The 17501-nt window shown below is 38.4% G+C and overlaps 1 protein-coding gene across 3 annotated transcripts in view; it reads right to left on the reverse strand.

Annotated features, from left to right (window-relative positions):
- Mhcl (Myosin heavy chain-like) overlaps window positions 1–17501 on the reverse strand; it is a 545621-nt gene that overhangs the window by 260576 nt on the left and 267544 nt on the right. The window lies entirely within an intron of this gene.

Raw genomic sequence — 17501 nt, forward strand, 5'->3', positions numbered from 1 at the left:
AATAGTCAAACTACTTGGTGCCTAAAATATATATATATCTTTCCTAACATACGCTTAACACTGGGAAAGATTTTTTGTTTTTATTTACCACCACAAGCTCTCTCTCCTTCCTCGTGCCTTTCTTTTTCACTTTTTTTCAACACATTTCTCTTCAGGGTCACCGGCTGTTGATTAAGTATGTTTGTCACGAAAACCTCTCTCAAACGGCGAGAACTAAAAACAGGGAATTTTATATGGATTTCACTTATTCTTCTTATACGGTCCAAGTATTACTAATCGATCCAACTGACCCCTGTGACATGCTTTCGCACACTCAAAGTCACACACCTAATAAAAAAGTAGTTAAAGGTTTTTGCTCTTCTTAAATGAAGCCATACAAGTTATTTCAACTTTAATTTACTTTGCATTTCTAAGCTTTCACGGGATATTTGAGGACGAGGTTTGATGCCTTCCGACAAGTATACTGTACATTTTCAAAATACGGACATGGGATATGAAACTTTGCTTTGAAATCTACTGAGGGATAGATATGCAAGGGTTCGAAAAGAAAAGTCTTTTTTGAAGGAAAAACAATTCCTCTGCATTTTTGTCTGAAAAATTTTGAGCTTTTTAAAAAATATTACGATTTTAGAGGAAAAGTGAAATAAAATGCAATATTTCAATTTAACGTTCCACAGTTATGTCCTTTAGGCTAATAATATAGGAAAATTAGGCCCAAATTGGGCAAAGTGCGGAAAAATAGTATAACAAGCTGAAAATTGGTGGATGTGTTCTTTGAATACCCCTGATTAACATACTCAAAATCCCAAAAAATCCCACCTGGGCAACATGCCGCCATCTTGGAAAATGGCCGCCATTGATTTTTTTTTTTTTTTTTTTACTTAGGTTCCTTTTGAAGGCCATAACATCGGACACAAGAGAGATATTGATGTGCGGTTTGCGCGAGGTTATCGCAGACACTCCAGACTATTCACTGAAAACAACATTTAAACCTTTGATTGGAAATCTATGTAAACAAAGTATATAAAAATTACAACTGCGAAAATTTTTCGATACATATTTTCAATACAACTCGATTTTCGCTCTTTTCCGTCCGTGTTATCAAAAAAAGTAATGAAGCAAATGTTGTAGAGCACACAAAAATACACAAGAATATATCCTAGTTTTGTCCAAAAACTCAAGTCTGAATGGTTTAATAGAGCGCACAGTAAACGCGGCACCATGTGTAGTGCAGTATTTTTTCTTCGGTTGTTATGTGCCTTTTTCATTTATATGAAAAGCAATCAAAATATTTGCACTTGAAAGTACAAAACTATATCTTCACAAATTATAAGTTCGTTAGTTTCTTACGTACGAGAAAACCAAGTATGTGAGTATATTTATTTTCCCAAATATGGAAAAGAAAATTTGATAAGCTAGGTTCTTTAATAGTGCATACCTGGCAACGCGTAAATTTGGCAACAGCGTTAACACATGTTAGCGTTGTTGTATCTATTACCTGACCAGGATATTAGTGCGGTTTTTCGTGGAGGGCGCTAGTGTAGTGTTTACATGAGTTTGTAGGTAAGCGCGGTGGGACAGGGGAACGGAGAGCGTCACTCTGCAGTGTATCCAACGATTTTCAAAAGTTGCAGTTTACATGTTATAAGTAGCCTAATCGGTTTCGCTTAATAAAGAACTCCATAAATTATATAGTTGTTACTGAGTGCAGTAATGCAGATGTATTGTGGATAATGGCATATGCACGGAAATTAATAATTTAAGAACAAAATAGCATACAAGTGAGTTTCTACCGTGTATTAAGCAGATTATATATATATATATATAAAACTTGATTACGTTTTATTTGATTTCATTATAAAACAGTAGAAACCTGTAAAACTCAGTAATAAGATGTAATGACTAAAATATTAATTATGGGTTGGTAGCTTAGATCAGGGGCGGATCCAGGACCGACTTCTGGGGGGGGCGGTGGGTTGCCATACTGCTGCTTTTAAGGGCTCCAAACTCTGGGATGGGTTTTATTTATACATGTAAAATAAGAAACTTTCCTCTTCTGGTGGGGGGGGGGCGATCGCCCCGATCGCCCTCCCCTGGATCCGCCCCTGGCTTAGATACTTGCGCAATATCTTGTAACTGTAAGTTTAAATCAAGTTAAGGCTCGCGATGCTTGTATTTGTTTTAATGTAGGTCTATTGATTGACAACTAAATTATTTTCTTCAGTTGTAGCCAGGAAAGAATTCCGATACGTTTCCACTCGAGAACTGTGGAAGTTCTCTCCGTTGGTCTATTGGCTAGCGCATGTGTCTTTGTTGTACGTGGTTCTGTGAGAGCCCAACAATTAATTTTACAATGTTTCACTTTTATTAATCATCTGTATCCTCTAGCATAAAGAGCATAATCATGGGACGTTAAACTAAAGAAATTTCATTTCATTCTTTCATGTGAACCCTTTGGGGGAAAAGGAAATGAAGAAGGTTCAATACACAATAAATTCACAACTTTTATTTATGAGTATAGAAATTCCCTTTGAACTCCCTCTGAATTTCTTTCAGACCCTAGGTCTCTTGTGACAAAGAATTAATTCTATTATCTGTTTTCATACACTATAAGTTTGAAACTTAGGAGCCTAGTGTTGTCTTTGTGTCTGTAATACGTAATCATTTGTCTATTGACTTCAGAAGACTGAGTTTAGCCCGTGAGCATAAGTTGCATATAGTTCAAACATATCAGATGTACGGTCTTGTTTAACAAATCCTGTGTGCACATATGAAATTCAAAGACAAAGGTAATCAATCGTCTTTAAACAGTTGTATTTTTATTTCAAGTGTAAGTACTATAATGTGCTACGTAGATTTCCGGCCAATTGTTTCATCGCCGGTATCTTTGAGCAATGAGATAGCAGTGGAAGACAAACTTCGTTCTTTTAACTTGATATTTTGAAAAAAATACGCAAATGGTTGTGTTACTTAAATACGTATATATTCACTCTAATCAATTTCAAAAGTACCATTAACTTTATAATAACATAATGAATGTAAGAGTTACCCTGAAAATGTATTGTGTATTTCTTTTTTAATATGAAATTCATTTTTTCTGAATTTCACGAGCTATAAGAACTCAATTATCACGCTCCTCACTTTAAATTTTAATCGCTCCCCTACCGCCTCAATGTAACATTGGGTTTATTTCTTTTAAATATTTTTTTTCAAAATACGGTAGAAATACTGGATTTTTAAATTACCAAACCATCCTAAATAATGACAGGTTAGATATCAGAAAGTTATCTTTATCTACCTTGGGGTGGGCGGATCCAAATCTCCTTCGGAGGCGGCTAGATTAGCAGTTTCTCTCTCACCAGTCTTTTGCAGCACATCCGAAAATGATCTCAATGCAAATTTGTTACTGAAGATACTGTCAATCGATCGATCACATGGTCCAAATTGGTAGCAATTTCGAAGACGCCTTATCTCAAAACTACACAATAGAACTTGCTTTAAACAATGAAAGCGCAGTTGCCAAAGTATAACTTTGATTCACAAAGATGAACTTCGAGGTTTCGTTAACAGATGAATTAGGAATTCCTTACACTCTAATGCTACGAAGTTCTTAGTGTTCTCTTGTACAACACTGAGGTTAGTTTATTCGCAAGTTATTGTCATATTAATATGGAGGGTGTATGTACTTTTTTTTCAGTTCCTTAAAATGTCCTGAAAATAACTTCCATAACTTTTGAAATTGTGTTTGTCTTAACTTGAACATATGCGTGAAGTGGTTTATTATGAACAGGGCAAAAACAACTGTGATAGATTAATTACAAGTGATCCGGTTAGAAACACTGTTGTTTGTATTTTAGTTCCAAAATCGGCCGACCGCACTCGTTCGCTGGTGGACTAATACAACAGTTCGAAGTTTATGTTTGTAACTCTGTCTTTATATGCAGTTTCGACAGCGTTAAAAAAAAAAAAAAAAAAAAAAACTTGACTAGTGAACAGTGTTTGGTGGGATCAGTGGTTTTGGCTTGAAAATGAGTACCAAACTGTGCTAATTTTCTTGTTGAATAGGGTTTATAATGGATATGAAGGAGAGTGTTGTATGTGTGATATGCAAAGACCCGATATCCGAAAATGAGGCTGTGATCGTGACTAGAGGGTTAGAAACTATTCGCTCCATAAGCTTAATTCGAGGAGATGACTTGCATAAGAGTTTAGTGGACAAAGAAAAAGTGACAGTGCATAATAAATGTAGGAAAGACTACACACGTCGAATTAAGAAAGTTACAGATAAGGGACAAGATTTTAGCATAAACTTACGTAAAAGTGTCGATGCGTTTGATTTCAAGGCACACTGCTTGCTGTGTGGAAAACCAACCCAGTTTGCCGAATTGAGAAAACATCCCGAACGTTTTCTCGCAGTTAGTTGTGTTACTACATTGCCATTTAAAGAAACTGTCATTGCACAGGCAAAAAGAAGAAATGACGAATGGGGAAGCGAAGTTTTTCTACGGGTCTGCTCTGTGATTGACCTTGTTGCAGTTGAAGCTAAGTATCACCGAAAATGTTTCTCTACGTTTGCAGCGAAAAATCAAAATCGTCCATCTTTGGGTTATCACAGCAGGGGGCCTGAGTTGGAAAAGGATACAGCGTTTGAAAAACTGTGTGAATTCATGGAAAATGATGATGAGTGCCAATATCGTTTAGCCGATCTTCATCGGGTAATGAGTGAGTTGTCTCCTGGTGTAGAACTGTACAGTGAAAGGCGCCTTAAAGAAAGACTGCAGCAACATTTTGGTCCAAGAGTAATTTTCACACACATCAAAGGCAAATCGGGTATCGTAGTGTCATTTAGAAGTGTAGTGAGCCGTGTACTAACGGACGACACCACATCGACACCTTTCAAAAGAGGAAAAATACTCGCCTTTAAGACACTGGAAGCATCTCCAAACCTTCGCAAGAAAGTGGACATTTTTAATAAGGAGAATGCAGCAGTTGATGAGATCGTGACGCCTGGTGAAGAAATTCTTGTCGCTATGTACGGTGGAAAAATTTCCGATGGGCAGTGGCGTATTTACGATTTTGTTTCGGGGAGGGCTTTGCTAACTTTCGGGGGGGGGGCTTTGCCTGAAAATGTGAAAATTCTGCAAGATATTTCATATACTTTACTATAGTAAGTAAGATTTCGGGGGGGGTTAAGCCCGGAAGCCCCCCCTAAATACGCCACTGCCGATGGGCTTAACAAAACTCGATATAAGTGCTACGTCAGGACTGTTGCTAAACAGAAAATAGGTGCAACATTCGATTTAGCAACCTTTCCTCCAACATCAGCAGCAGCGAAGCAACATTGCTTAAGAGTGTATCATCAGGTTCAGGAATGGCGTGGTGTGTCCTTCCTCCAGTCGAATGGGGCTGGAAGAAAAACAGTAATGATGAGTTAATACATGTCCCTAGCACTCAACCTCCAGCTCCAGATATGCTGATGAACCTTGTAAGCTGCAATTGCCACGTAGGATGTGAAAAATATTGTGGTTGTCGGAAAGATGGACTTCGATGCTCACCAATTTGCAGCAACGGTGCAATTGAGGGATGTACAAATCAAGAGGATACTGCAGATTCAATCTATATATATAAAAGAGAACGTACAAAATCCTTTGTCCGCTCATCACGCTAATACGGCTGAACCAATTTCTTTCATTTTTGGGGGGTTATTAGGATTTGGACCCTAGATGGTTTTTATCATATCACTTTAATTTTTAATTACCAGTGTCTTGAGATAATTGACCATTCAGGTGTCCACAAATCCTTTGTTAGTTCATCATAGGTAAAAATAAACGTATTTATATGCAACCCGCATGACCGTGTCACTCGGCGGGTTAACATAAATGACAGGCGATATACAGCGGAAAATAGCTTGAATCTTCTGTTTAAAATTTTTTAATTGATTTGCTTATTTTTACAGACACTTTTACAATATGCCAGCACCGGGATGACCGCAGCGAAGCGGGGCGGGTTAACATAAATGACAGGCGATATAATGTTAAGATTTACTGCAATCTTCTATGGTTTTTATCATATCACTTGAAAGCGAAAAAGTAAAAATTATCTAAGTAACAAAGTTTATTGCGTTCCGGGGTGACCGCAGCGAAGCGGGGTGAACGCTGCTAGTGATCTATGAAGAAGAACATGAAGACCTGACCGATAAGGAAATGCCGAACCTGATATCAACCGCAAGCAAGCGACGTGGATGCTCTAAATCCGTAGGTTCCTTCAAAAGAAAATGCTCGAAGTAAAATATTTGGAAGTGTTGCCCATCTGGAAGTTGTTTTGTTACATTCTTGTTACTAACTAAGGCTAAGCAAGTGACACTGCGTTTACTGCGCGCTCTATTTAACCATTCAGACTTGAGTTTTTGGACAAAACTAGGATATATTCTTCTGTATTTTTTTGTGCTCTACAACATTTGCTTCATTACTTTTTTTGATAACACGGACGGAAAAGAGCGAAAATCGAGTTGTATTGAAAATATGTATCGAAAAATTTTCGCAGTTGTAATTTTTATATACTTTGTTTACATAGATTTCCAATCAAAGGTTTAAATGTTGTTTTCAGTGAATAGTCTGGAGTGTCTGCGATAACCTCGCGCAAACCGCACATCAATATCTCTCTTGTGTCCGATGTTATGGCCTTCAAAAGGAACCTAAGTAAAAAAAAAAAAAAAAAAAAATCAATGGCGGCCATTTTTCAAGATGGCGGCATGTTGCCCAGGTGGGATTTATTGGGATTTTGAGTATGTTAATCAGGGGTATCCAAAGAACACACCCACCAATTTTCAGCTTGTTATACTATTTTTCCGCACTTCGAACTAATTTTCCTATACTATAAGGCAAGTGAATGATAATGGAAGGATTGGTGGAATGAGAATGGTCTAGGAAACGGAAGAACCCTCAGAAAACCTACGGACACGACATTGTCCACCACAAACTTGGCCGGGGATCGAACCAGGGACCTCACACATTAGAAGTAAGCACTCTAGCACTGAGCCACCATACCCCTTAGAATTCAGTGGAGAGTGAGAGAGAGAGAACAGCACGTTTCACCTTTGTTTTCTCATTATAACACACACACACACACAAAACATTTAATTACTGTATTCGTGAAAATCCTGAAGAAAAAACAAACAAAAATTGGTCTTCCATAGAATAGAAAAGTGCAAATCGACTGAAGTGGGTTTTCTAGTTCTTACGAATTGTTTATATTCGTTATTGTTTTAACGTACAACGACAAAAAAGTTTTTTTTTTTTTTTTTTTTTAAACAATAACTTCTGAAAATGTAGTGGATTTCGTGGGAAAATTGTCATTTAAATTTTACGAATAAATTTAAACTTCATTACATTGACAAAAAATACATTAGGAAGGAACGTCTAATTCAACTAGTATTCGGTAGATGTGTAGCGCTATGAAGGGTGTGTAAACGATCAGTTTCAGCCCTGGTCGTGTCAGTAGTTGAGAGAGTGAGTAAGTACAGTGTAGGAAGGACAACAAATACACATAATGCCTTGTCGTAGCATTACCAGTATTTGACGGCGTTCGAAAGGTGCCGTATCATGAGATTTCACGAGGCCGACTGGGCGTTTCGTGAGATTATCGGACATACTGTGCATTCCGATGTCACTGCGGCTCGATCATGGGGCCAGTGGACAATTGAAAGCACCAACGCATGACGGAAAGATTACGGTCCACTACAACACGGAAGAATCGTTCTATTGTGCGTTAAGCATTACGTAACCCTGTGACGCCTGCACCTGCCATCTGGACACAAGTATAGTGGACTCTCTGCAACACTGTCATCTCGCACCTGCCTCGACGACTGGTATCAGCCGGGTTGCCACTGTCCTCTGCGTAGGTTACCATAAATGACAGCGTGTGGAGTGGTGTTGCTCTCGGGCACAATGGAATCGGAATCCTTATGAATGGCAAAAGATCGTGTTCGGTAATGATCCTTGATTCTCATCACAAAAGATGACCATTACTTCTGGCATCATGGTATAGGAAATTATTGCGTATGACTTTTCGTCACTTTTCATAGTAATTCCCGGAACCTTGATAGTACGTAGGAGAGGTTCTGCGTCTGTATGTGTCACTCCTCCTGCAAGAGCATGCTGGAACAATATTGCAAGACAACACTCGGCCACATGCGGCACGTGTCTTTGACTTGTTGAGATTCTTCTCTGACCAGCAAGGTCATCTGATCTCTCCCCAATTGAACAAGTTTGGGACAAGCTCGGACACCACTGCCGATCTACAAAATCTCGAGGCGCAGTTACAGCAGCCATAGACTGGCTTGATTCAGGCATTGATACGACGACACTACGACTCACTCTAAGCCGCATCAACGCATGTATCTATGCCCGAGCGGGTGTTACAACTTACTGATCTGCAACACGTATTAAACTCGTACAATCAAACCAGTTGTTGGATTAATCTGATATTATAATCACTACAACAATATTGTATGCCCTTGCAACCCGTGAAAGTTTCATCTAATTCCCTCCATTCCTTCTGGGTACTTTTTATTTATTTATTTATTGTCAGTGAATGTATAACATTTACCGAGGCTCTTAAAATGCGAAGTTTTCTCCTGCTAATCTTACTTGGTGCTTTATGAATTTCTTCGAAGTTACATAAGTTCAGGTTTTATTTGGAATTCGAATGTAGTGCCTTCGATTTATAAAGAAGAGCATATGCTGTTCAAAATGTTCACTCCAAAGCGAAAATATTTACAATAATACCTTGGACTTAGTTTCAAATTTAAGTTGATGTGCAAGGATCGTGAATAGTCTTTAAATTCGAAAATTCACACTTTAGCTTGCAATTTTTTAAAATTAAGGTTAATTTATTATTGTTAGAAACAAAATCTCAAATTTGAATTGACACTCATATTGCCGCACTACATACTAAAATTGAGAATATATGGTGTATATATTATGATTTGGAAATAACATTATGAAACCACATATGCACCATTTTGTTCGATGATCTCCTTTTTCCCGCAACACCACAATCCCATCGCTATAGAATTTCTATACTTTCTGGTCGAAAAGTTGTGTAGTTTTCACGGGCCTCTTTTGAAATTAACTTAACACCATTCAACGAGTTCTCCAGAGACCGAAACAAATGATAGTCTGACGGTGCCAGATCCGAGCTATTTAGTGGATGCATTAACAGCCCAACCAAGGTCTCTCAATTTTTGGCGGATTGTTAAAAATGCATGTGGTCTGGCATTGTCTGCGTGGTATATGATATCCTTTTTATTGACCATTTCCGATATTTCTTTTTCAATTAGTAGGTATATTCCCATTAGTTGTCGACATTACAGGTCCGAGTCTAATGTTCGGCCCGGTGGTGGCAGCTCGCGATGCGGGATACACAATTCCACAGCATAATCTTCCTGGGCGTGATTGTAGACTTTACCATAGTCTGTAGAGCATCTCCTTGCTTCGGCCACGATCATTTTCGCACATTGTTGTCACAGTCCACTTTTCATCAGTCGTAACAAACCGCTTCAGAAATGGTTCGAGTTCGTTACGTTTCAATAGATTCGCAGATAGAAATTCAACCGAGTAAATGTTTTATACTCAGACCATGTGGTATCCAAACGTGAGTTCTTTTTTATGGCCAGCTTTCTCCAAATGGTTAATTCTATTTGGTGATCGATGATGTTATGCCTGCTTACATGCTGGTCTTGTTCGACTTTTGACAGCATATCACCCACTTTTGCTGATTGGTCACCCACTGAGAGAAGCATCTTGTAATTGAAGTTTCCAGAACGAAAATGACTGAACCATCTTTTGGCTATTGCTCGTATGTTGCTCATCAACATGATAAATTGCTTACTGGCATGAGCAATATTTGCGCGTTTATCGAGATAAAATTGTAAAACGTAGCGCAGTTTTGCGGAAAGTTCATTTGTCTTCACTATGCAATACGTCTGAAGGAATTCCAACACTTTTCACACATTAGCTTCCGCTACGACTCATATACCCTAAACTGTGGGGCAATAACGCAATTTCATGCGCAAAAGCGTCAATACTTTTTAAACCCGTCAATTCAATGGACAGACGTCAGATGTCTAGGTTGGCAACGGTTAGGCAACGGCGGCAGCGCCAGGTTATTGGTAGTTATATGCAGCCGCGTAACAACATTTCCAATATAGGAGGGGGCAAGTCTTTTTGTTGCGCCCCTCTCTCAACAGCGCCCCCTCCCCATCAGCGCGTAATTTCCACTATTCTTTACAGTATAACCGTTATGTATTTTTTCGTGTGTGGGGGAAAATAATTGTAATTTACGAAAACAGCTATACATTTGAAAAATTAAAATATTATACTTACTTGAAGTAAAGACAGCTTCTTCACTCACCCAATGTATTCATTCAACACAAGAGTCGTACATTAGTAAAACTAGTAAACCTCATTTGATTTGCGTCGGGATACGTATGGAGTACAGTTTACTATTAATTAAACACTAAATACTACGACATGATTGTTCCGTATACGTTCGGCACTAAAGCCACATTCTCACTTTCCAGAACTCATAGGCTGAAGGCATATCAGAACCACAAAAATTTTTCCTAAAGTGATCAACAGATTCTCACAATACACCTACACGCACACTTTTTAAATTTTACTTTCACACCACATTAATCTTAAAATGTTTCAGTACATAGATTGAACTGCACTTTGTATTGATATACCGGGCTAGAGATGCAAAATAGCCGGATTTTTGAGCTTTATTTTCATTAAAAGAAAAACGGATTTTTCAAAGAAAACGGAAATTTTCGCTCTTTTGACACAACTAGCATCTCATAAGTCCCACGTTGGTTGTCTAACCATGATATCAAGTTCTTGAAATTTATACATCTTGAAATGTGTTGTTTGGGTTGCTTAAAGTCAAACTGGCAGACAAGAAAAAGTATCACACTATTGTTTCAGATACTCTTCAATACCTAATATTAGAGCCGAAAAGGCTTCATAATTTTGTTCATATTTCAGAAGAAAATGTTTCACTAATAGCAGCAGCATAATATGATTTAGTTTAAGGAACTGGAGCAACAAAGCTTAGTGTGGTGGCTCTTACCTTTTATTTTTCTTCAGAATACAGTATTTTTTTTTTTTTTTAAGTTAGACTATGATGGGAAAAGAAAGCTGGAACACACTGTTGTTTCTTCACTAAATATGAAACATTAAAAGAAAAAATCCCAAGCCAAAAAAGTATGGAAAGATATTCGTTTTTTTTTTTTTCGAGACCTTAAACCACTATTTAAAACAGTTACTGTTCCCACCACTAGCTTTTCACTAAAACTTTTTTTGTCGTTAAACATTATTCGAAAAATTGTACAAACAATTCGTTCGACTAGAAAACCCTATACATTAACCCTTTTGAGATTTCCACATTTTTAGGTGAATTTTAGACTTTCATTCAAGCAGCTATTACGTCGAGACTATTTATCGTATAATCATGGTTCATACACCGTTTTATTCGGAATGAAACAGTTTTTTCCTAATTTGTAAATTTTCCTAATATGTACCTAAGGCAATAAAATTCCTGTCCAAATTGGGAAAAAGAATTTTATTTTTAAAAAAAAAGAGTCCCCATTTCCTGCGAATTTCTTCCCTCCGGTACACAACACGTACATGCGAATGTTACAAAAAAAAAAAAAAAATATCTTTGCTTCACTCCAAACAAAACGAGGTATGAACCATGATACTGGGGTAAATAGTCTTGGTGCTAAAATTCATTTATACTATTTTTTCCTAATATCTACTATTGTTATTCAACAAGCTCTAATGTCAAGACTCTTTATCGTAGGATCATGGTTCATAACTCTTTGGATTTGTAATGAAGGAATGTTTCCAACTGTGCCATTCAAATTTCCCCATTATGTACCAGAAGTGAAAAAATCCCGCTCAAATTGGGAAAAAGATATTTTTGTTAGAAAAAAAAATATTTTTGAAAATTTCTTCCCCCAGATACATGCTAGTGCCACCGCAGTGGTACAGTTCGAAACGCTACTTAATGCCAAACAAAATGAGGGACGAACCATGGTCCTACAATGAACATTTTTGACGCTAGAGCTTATATAATAACAATACATTAGTAACTATTACCCAAAAATGGGGAGGGAAATTTAGTAAATCAGCTCTAACACCAAGACTATTTATTCTAGGATTATGGTTTGTACCTTTTTGTTTGTAATGAACCAGCGTTTTAAATCGTATCACTTGCATGTCCATATCATGTACATGAGGGGAGAAATTCCCGCCCAAAATGTATAAAGAAAAGCGGGAAATTCAAATTTTCAAAAATTAACTTTATCGGAAATTTATCTTCTCAGGTACATTACATGACAGCGCAATTGTAGTGGTACCGTTGGAAACGTTGCATCATTACGAACAAAGTGAGGTACAGACCATGATCCTACGACAAATAGGTATGACTGAGAATAGTAAAGTAGCAATTATGAATAGCTACTTTACTAAATACGTTGACTAAAAGTTTGTAATAGGAGAAAAATTCAGATTTTTAAAAATCACTATTTACCCTACGATTATGGTTTGTACCTTGTTTTGTTTGAAGTGATGGTAGGTTTCAAACGGTACCACTCACATGTCCCTGAGAGGAGGAATTCCCGAAAAAGGAAAAAGATCTGAAAAAATCCCTATTTCTACTTTGGGTGGGATATTCCCAATAGGGAAATTAGGGTGGTACAGTTGGAAATATTTCTTTATTACGAACACAACTAGGTATGGACCATGATCCTAGGATTAATATCGATGTGTTAGGATTTTTTTTTTTAAAAAAAAGCTCTAAAATGTATCCTTTTCTTTCTTCCTTCGTCCATGTTTGTGACGTCACTGCCCCCAGGCATCGCAAGCGTGACTGCAAAATGCCTATGAAACAGATTCTTTGATGTCTCCCTGCTTGAATGAATGCAAAAAACACAATGTGAAAAGCTTTACTAGAGATTTATAAAGCAAATCCCGAAGGTCGACGCCATGGTTCAGATCTGTACCAAAAGTCCCCAAAGGGTTAATATATTTGCCCTTCTTTTTCTTATGAGTGATCGATTATTCTTGATTGTTGAACATCTCATATTTATTTTTCATCAGAATGCAGTAATTAAGTCTCTTTTTCTTCTTATAATGGGAAACAAAGGTGGAAAGTACTTTCTTCATTAAAGTTGAAATATTAAAAAAAAAAAAAAAGTTCAAAATTTGACAGATCTAAAAGCGGTGGAAGAAACTTTCTAAAAGCCGTTTTTTGAGCCCTTGCGTGCATAACATCCAACTTTTAATATATTTAACAAGAACGGAATAATATAGTTTCAATTTGATTAAATGTTCAATGTAAAAAATTACGAGCCACTGTAATCTTATAGCTCATTTCGACACAAAAATTGCACAGTTCAAAGAGCAGAATTCACATTTTTCCGAAGACAGTTGCACGGTAGGAGCTATTTGTGAATTCTCTACACAGTTCCTTCACATCCAGTGAGTCAAGCCTGTATGGGTATGCATTAAGAACTGCAAAATGGTTCAGTCTTGCCTGGGTCATTATGGACCTCAGATAAATTTTGAGACGCCACAACATCGAGAAACTTCTCTCGGTTGTTGCAGGTGTCGCCGGGATGATAAGCAGGAGACGGACTTTCAACACTTCAGGAAACAACTCTCTTGTTTCTTTACAGAGTTTTTGAAGTTGTCAAGCAGGTCTCTCAGATTTTTTGAAGTGAGAATAGTGGTGAGTAACTGTTGCATCTGTAGTTGTAATCGGTCCAGATTGACGTGATATTCTTTTAAAATGTCACTAATGTCTTGAGAAAACTTACCTTCCAAAATTACATCCTCTACTGCACGATATTTCTTCAGTGCAGGCTGATCGAATCGACTACATTTTGCAAATGAAATTGTCCAAATATTCATAGTAGGTTGCGCGTAATTTCTCTTCTGCGGTATTGAATTGGTAATTTTTCGCGGATATCTGCGAGTGTTCTAGCCTTTTCGGGGTCTGTTTCCTGCGCGGTAGCTGAACAGATCCTTGTTTGTTCTATCGAAGGCCCCCCTATACAATCAGGGACGACAAAAGGAATAATTAATACATCTGCAGCCCCCTTGGCGCAATATTACATCCTTGTTTGTCTTATTGAAGGCGCCCCTATACAATCAAGGCGACAAAAGGTATAATTAATATATCTACAGCGCCCTTGGCGCAATATTACATCCTGTTTTGTTCTATCGAAGGCGCCCCTATACAATTAGGGGCGGCAAAAGGAATAATTAATATATCTACAGCGCCCTTGGTGCAATATTATTTCTTTTTTATTCTATCGAAGGCGCCCCTATCAAATCAGGGGCGACGAAAGGAATAATTAATATATCTACAGCGCCCTTGGTGCAATATTACATCCAGTTTTGTTCTATCGAAGGCGCCCCTATACAATTAGGGGCGGCAAAAGGTATAATTAATATATCTACAGCGCCCTTGGTGCAATATTATTTCTTTTTTATTCTATCGAAGGCGCCCCTATCAAATCAGGGGCGACGAAAGGAATAATTAATATATCTACAGCGCCCTTGGTGCAATATTACATCCAGTTTTGTTCTATCGAAGGCGCCCCTATACAATTAGGGGCGGCAAAAGGAATAATTAATATATCTACAGTGCCCTTGGTGCAATATTATTTCTTTTTTATTCTATCGAAGGCGCCCCTATCAAATCAGGGGCGACGAAAGGAATAATTAATATATTTACAATACTCTGTCATTGTAACATTATTTCCTTTTTTATTCTATCGAAGCATTATGTTGCCCGTACATAATGAGGGGTAAGAAAGGATTAAGAAAATGTTTATATCACTGCTTGACTGTCATATAGATAATTTTTATTTCTTTATTTTATTGTATCAAAGGTACCCTAGACAATCATCACAAAAGGAACGGAAAAAGTGCCCATTAGTTATAATAATTCAAAGCACTGCACTCTATATTTTGTCGAAGGTTTGGCAGTGCATACAAAACACTGCTTTTGTACGTAAACTTTTCATTCTTCAATCTGCTTTAAAAAAGGCAATCATTAGGCGCCTTCGGCGCCCCCAATAACTTCTACCAGAACTTTGGGTGGGGGCAATGCCCCCTTGCCTCCCCGTCTTGTTACGCCACTGGTTATATGTTACGGCGAACTCTGTGGTATGTGAGGAGCAGTAGAACGCCAGCGTGCGGTAAACTGAGCAGACTTCTCTGATATCCAAGAGGGCAAATTATTGGAGTCGGTTGAGGTGCGAGTGTGATGAAGGCGGTCAGTGTGTTGGGTATTTCGCGAGAAAGGTATCCAAGGTGATGATGGCGTACAAAAGTCACGGCCAAACCACATACACAAAGAGGAACCGTGGTCAAATTAAATCCTCAGTGACGAATTCTGATGAACATTAAAAGCATTAAAAGCGGAGTGTCACTCACAACTGTCGTGTGATTGCTGTGCAAGTGACGTAAGAACTCAAGAAGTACCTCCCACAGCCTGTACCGACAATCACACTTCGTCGCGAGTTACAAGGTCTGGACATACAGAGTCAGGTTGCACGGGCTAAACTACTGATACGCTTTAACAGGATGGCAATGGTGCGGCGAACATGCATCATGTCATGACTGGAAACGTGTGATATGGTCAGCTGAGTCACCATTTACCTTTTTTCAAACCATGAGTCGAGTTTATATCAGAGCCCTGCACGGGTCGGGCATGCCCGGTTCAGCCCGGTGCCCGGCCCGACCCGTTTCAAGTAATATCAAACTGGACCGGGCCCTAACCGGGCCGAACCGGGCCGGCCCGGATACTCTGAAAAGCGGTTCGGAAACTAATATTGTCAGCCTACTTGTTTTTTTAAATGTCCTCCACTGCCTCTATTTTTGCCGTGTTCGTACGTTCTTACTGTCAGCCTATGTCATTCGTAATGTGTTAGGGAAATTGACTCTTTATTCAAGACTGCGATGTACTGGTAATACTATTACTATTACTACTTCTACTACTACTATTACTACTTCTACTATTACTACTACGACCACTGCTAATACTACTACAACTACTACGACTTCGCGTCAGAGTTGACATGTCTGTTGGTACCGAATTTACCTTCTAAATACAGAATAAAATGGAGAAATGCTAGTTATTATGGCCGGTCTGCCTAGAATGTGAACCGATGCTTGATCTACGAGGGAGAACAGTGGCTTAGTAGAAAAAACACTCACATCTGGTGCTAGAGGTCGTCGGATCAATCTCTGCTCATGCTATGTGAGCTTTGTGGTGGACAAACACCGTGTGCGTGGGAGTTTCTGGGGTGGTCCCGCTTCCTCCCACTGTTTTCTTTCCACCAATTCATCCCATCATCATCCATACAGCCTGAGCCGTAGTTACCTAAAGAACGTATGATAAAGTCAAGCACTTGACCTAGTAAGTAGAATTTGGTACGCTACCATTGGAGCACGGAGGCCAAACCCATGAACTGGCGTGCTCATAAGATCAGTGCAATTTGTAATAATGTTCAATTAGCAAGCCAAATATCGAATGGTGTTACATGTTCATGTATTGTTTATAGTATGATGCTACAAATATAACAAAATATAATGATCAAATAAATCACCAAGTCGCCAGGGTCGATTAGGTGTTCCTGGAACGGTGGCTCAGTGGTTGAGCGTTCACCTCTGGTGTATAGGGTCCCTGGTTTGATCCAAGCTCTCGCCAAGTGAACTTTGTGGTGGACAAACCCGTGCGGGGGGTTCGCGGCGTTCTCCTGTTTCCTCCCACTTTATTCATTCCACTATTTCATTTATTTCTCACCATCATCGCCTCCTTTAGCCTAGTTGGCATAACTTGGAACCACCTGCCAAGAAGAATAAACTAATGGATTGGGAAGATAGACATTCAGTCTCTGATGAATTTGATGATGAAGTAGACATCTACCTCAACATGTCATCATATGTAAGAGAACTAGATATACTGCAGTGGTGGAAGCAACAAGAACAAACATTACCAAAATCGTGTAAATTAGCGCGTCAGTATCTCGTCATCCCTGCTTCTAGTGCGTCTACTGAAAGAGCTTTTAGTACTACAGGCTATATAGCTCAGGAACGGAGAAATTGATTTATTGATTTATAGACATATCAGGCACAGGCCTAATTACAGTGTTACATAGTATATACGTTATACAGATTATGTAGGTTAATAAAACTATTGGTAATAATTACATTCGGCTTACATAATTAATAAAATTCTTAAAACTACTTACATCCATTGCCAGTACATCAAGGTTGGAATTTTCTTTGACTAACTTGTTGTAGGCTGCACTAGTTCTCCATATAGGAGATCTGCTTAATGTATTTTTCGAAGCAGTGCGCAATTTAGTGGATGGTACATGGATACATATTTGGTCGTTAAGATCAGGACAGTCTATTTTGCCA

The sequence above is a fragment of the Thermobia domestica genome, chromosome 8 (assembly GCF_964235325.1).
Source record: "Thermobia domestica chromosome 8, izTheDome1.hap1.1, whole genome shotgun sequence".
Classification (NCBI taxonomy): Eukaryota; Metazoa; Arthropoda; class Insecta; order Zygentoma; family Lepismatidae; genus Thermobia; species Thermobia domestica.